Source organism: Oncorhynchus nerka, linkage group LG22, assembly GCF_034236695.1.
Source record: "Oncorhynchus nerka isolate Pitt River linkage group LG22, Oner_Uvic_2.0, whole genome shotgun sequence".
Classification (NCBI taxonomy): Eukaryota; Metazoa; Chordata; class Actinopteri; order Salmoniformes; family Salmonidae; genus Oncorhynchus; species Oncorhynchus nerka.
This window is the reverse complement of record NC_088417.1, coordinates 11,901,140-11,905,374: the sequence shown is the minus strand read 5'-3', so window position 1 is coordinate 11,905,374 and position 4,235 is coordinate 11,901,140. Positions and strand designations below refer to the sequence as shown.

At 40.8% G+C, this 4,235-nt stretch overlaps 1 long non-coding RNA gene across 1 annotated transcript; it reads right to left on the bottom strand.

The window, feature by feature from the left end:
- Nucleotides 1-2,038: 2,038 nt before the first annotated feature.
- On the bottom strand, nt 2,039-4,228 carry LOC135563742 (uncharacterized). Its single transcript, XR_010460454.1, has 2 exons — nt 3,292-4,228; nt 2,039-2,913 (listed from the first exon to the last, which is right to left on the bottom strand). It is a non-coding gene; the product is annotated as an uncharacterized LOC135563742 (long non-coding RNA).
- Nucleotides 4,229-4,235: the final 7 nt, after the last annotated feature.

The window sequence follows — 4,235 nt, the reverse complement described above, 5'->3', positions numbered from 1 at the left end:
GCCAATAAGAGCATGGTGGGCTGGGAGCCACAAGAGGGAGCCATCAACCTTCAGGGCAAGGTGTACCGCTTTGACGGTCATGTCTAGATGGGATACAGCTTTTGTCAAATTGAAGTTCTAAAGTTGATTTTATGTTTTATTTTAGCTAACCCTAACCCTTGTTCTTACCTTAATCTAATTATCCTAACCTGCTACGTTAATTCTCCCAACCTGCTGCACAAGTTCTCCTACATTTGCAAGGATTTTATTTTGACAAAAGGATATATCCCTTCTCTTCAAAACCCTCTTTGACCTGCCCAAGGCCTTCTGGGAGCAGGAGACAGGAGCTGAGGACGTACTTTACCCAGCAGGTGGGTTTTTACTACAGTGCAATTAATGAACAACCTCAAATGCTTTCTCATTTGTGTCTCTTGATCAACACTCAAAACAAATGCAGACAAAATAACTCCCAACAATACACACATGAAAACTAGACATGTAATGGGGAAATTTAAGAAGAATAAAGTTCAGATTCAGTTTAGAGTGATTCATATAGTGTTCAGCATATTTATCTATTTGACCTTCCTGTAACATGACTTCCAGGGGGGAGAATATGGTACAGGTTACAGGGTAGTCCAGGTAATTGAGGTAATATGTACAAGGAGGTAGGGGTAAAGTGACTAGGCATAGATAATAAACAACAGCCCAGCGTCGTCTGGGTTATGGGAGGGTTTGACCCCCAGGGATGTCCTTGTCCCATCGCGCTCTAACGACTCATGAGGCGGGCCAGGTGCACGTTGACACGTCGCCAGGTGTATGTTATTTCCTCTGACACATTGTTGTGGATGGCTTCCAGGTTAAGCAGGCATTGTGTCAAGAAGCAGTGCAGCTTGGTTGGGTTGTGATTCGAAGGATGCACAACCTTTGCATCTCCTGAGTCCGTAAGGGAGTTGCAGCGATGAGACAAGACGGTTACTACCAATTGGATACCACAAAATTGGGGGAAAAATTGGTACAAAATAAAATAGAATTAAACAAAGTATCTGTCATTAAAAATTAATCATATATACATTTTAGGACCTTCCTCTGACACCACGTGGTGTCCTTGATGGCTGGTTATACTGTTACATTGATGTGGTTGACCCGGATCACTGGTTGCTGCGGAAAAGGAGGAGGTCAAAAGGAGGGTGAGTGTAACCGATGTGACATGGCTAGCTAGTTAGCGTGGTGTGTGCTAATAGCATTTCAATCTGAGACCTTGAAGTAGTTGTTCCCCTTGCTCTTTAAAGCCATTAAACTATGTAACTGTTTTAAAGTCACCATTGCCCTTATGGTGAAATCAGTGGAGGCTGCTGAGGGGAAGACAACTCATAATAATGTCTAAAACGGAGCAAATGGAATGAAATCAAACACATGGAAAACATGTTGGATGTATTTGGTACCATTCCACCTGTTCTGCTCCAGCCATTACCACGAGTACTTTCTCCCCAATTAAGGTGCCACCAACCTCCTGTGGGTGAAATCCCTGTGCAGTGTTTTTCCTCTCCGGCGACTGAGTTAGGAAGGATGCCTGTATCTTTGTAGTGATTGGGTGTATTGATAAACCATCCAAAGTGTAATTAATAAACTCACTACGCTCAAAGGAATATTCAATGCCAGATTTCATTTATTTTTACCCATCTACCTACAGGTGCTCTTCTTTGTGAGGCTGTTTATATCTGTTTGAAAGTTGCTGCTTGACTGAGGGACCTTACAGATAATTGTATGTGTGGGGTACAGAGATGAGGGAGTCATTAAAAATCATGTTAAAAACTAGTATTGCACACTAAGTGACACTATGCAACTCATGTGACAAGTTAAGGAAATGTTTACTCCTGAACTTATTTAGGCTTGTCATAGAAAGGGTGTTGAATACATATTGACTTTCAGCTTTTCATTTTTATGTCTAAAAACATAATTCCACATTGTGTGTAGAACAGAGACACAAAATCTCAATTGAATACACTTTAATGAGATATGTTAAATGTTGGACAAGTAAGACCAAAAGATGTCATGGAAATTGAATGTAAATGTTTTAATTACAGTGCAATTAATAAACAACCTGAAATGCCGTCTCAATTGTTTCTTCAATTTAACACTCAACATAAAAACTGAAACAATTACTTCTAAATAGATATAAACTGAAAGTAGAGGATATTGTTATTCTGGGAACTGCACAAAAGATTAAGATAAACAGTGACTAGTAGATGTTAACACCATTCTGCCATCATGTAGACTTACTGCACCAACTTCCTGTCTTGTATCAGACCACTGTCTCTCCAACTACCTGTCTCTTCTCTCCTCAGTCATCATTGACTTTATATGGTCTTAATCTGCCTTCACTGAGCTAATTGAACTCAGCAGTTCCTCTATACTGGAACCCATTAAACAGATGCTCTGTGAACTGAACACTCAAAATAAATGGTCCAAAATAAAGAGTAGCCTGCATCATCATATCAACACTATAGTAACAGTTAAACACTTTTCATCCCAGAAAATTCTACAAATATGCAGATAATCAAAGAGCACACAATTATAGATGTAACAAATGTACCAATAGAAAACAGATACACAATGACAATAGTGTACATAAAAACACTTAATACCCATTGGAAAAATAATTAACAAGCACTTATTTTATTCACTTGTGCATAAAGCCCATCTAGGTTGTTAAGAGGTGGTTCCTGAGCCCCTCTCCCAGTCAGGTTGACTTCAGCGTACTCACTCTCCTGTCCCTGGATCCTGTCCTGGGCTGCAGCTGGGGTCTCTTTGGTCTGTAGTTTGGAGAAGTCTATGTCACCGTAGTGGATCTCTTCAGGCTGGTCTTCTGCAGGTTTTCTCTGGTTCCTCTCCGGCTGTGGCCTGGTTAGTACACACTGTCCCAACCGGGGAGTTCTGTGGAGAGAACACAGAGAGAGGAACCGGTGTAAAGCTCTAACCTCAGTAATGTGTAAAACTCTTAAGGTCAGCAGGTTACACAACACATACTGAGTGGATGACAATGAAAATGTCAATTAAACTGACATGAGTAAAGAATTTCATTTTGTCAACAAATGAGCTCCAATCTAAACAAAACACTGTCAAAGTCCAACAACTATTCTGTTATTATTCCATGTCATTACAGGATGTGGCATTGCTTTCGATGTGGTCATCTCCCCCTAAACTTGCTCTGAAATTATGTTAACCTCATGGCTTTGAATAGTTTCAGCATTAATTCATTACTTCCTTAGATACACTTTGTAGATGGTTTTGTAAGTTGAGCCTTATTCCCACCTGTCCCTGTTGACTGTCCGTCCTTTCAAGTCCATTGTGGAGCCTCGAGTTTCTCCTCCTGGAAGACATTTACAAAGGTATTCTGAATGCACTGAGAGGGTTTTCATATGCAACAGCACAAGCACAACATACATTTATGTTTTTACATTGATGCCAGGAAAAGTTTTTACCATACAAAAAGACTGATCAGGCTGATAAGCAAAAATGCCCCCAGAGTTCCTGCTGCAACCCCAAAAACTGTTGGGTTGGTAACATGCTCTCCTGACCCTGAAAATACAGAACATATTATGGTCATTTCTCACATAAATATCTCTGAAGAACACTACATGACCAAAAGTATGTGGACACCTGCTTGTCGAACATCTCATTCTAAAATCATGAGTATTAATATGGAATACAGAATGTCATTGTATGTTGTAGCATTCCCTTCACTGGAACAAAAGGTGCCTAGGCCGAACCATGAAAAACAGCTCCAGACCATTCCTCATCCACCAAACTTTACAGTTGGCAATATGCATTGGGGCAGGTAGCGTTCTATTGGCAACCGCCAAACCCAGAATCATCCGTTGGACTGCCAGATGGTGAAGCGTGATTCATCACTCCAGAGAACGGGTTTCCACATCTCCAGAGTACGATTCTTGCTATTGTGCATGGTGATTTTAGGCTTATGTGCGGCTGCACAGCCATAGAAACCCATTTCATGATGCTCCCAATGACTTATGACAACTTATTGTGCTGCCGTTGCTTCCAGAGGCTGTTTGGAACTCTGTAGTGAATGTTGCCAATCTACTGCCATACTGCCTGTTTTTGTCTATGGAGATTGCACGGCTTTGTCCTCGATTTTATACACCTGTCAGCAATGGGTGAGGCTTAAATAGCTGAATCCATTCATTTGAAGGGGTGTCCACAGACATGTGTGTATATATTATATATCTAACCTAAGA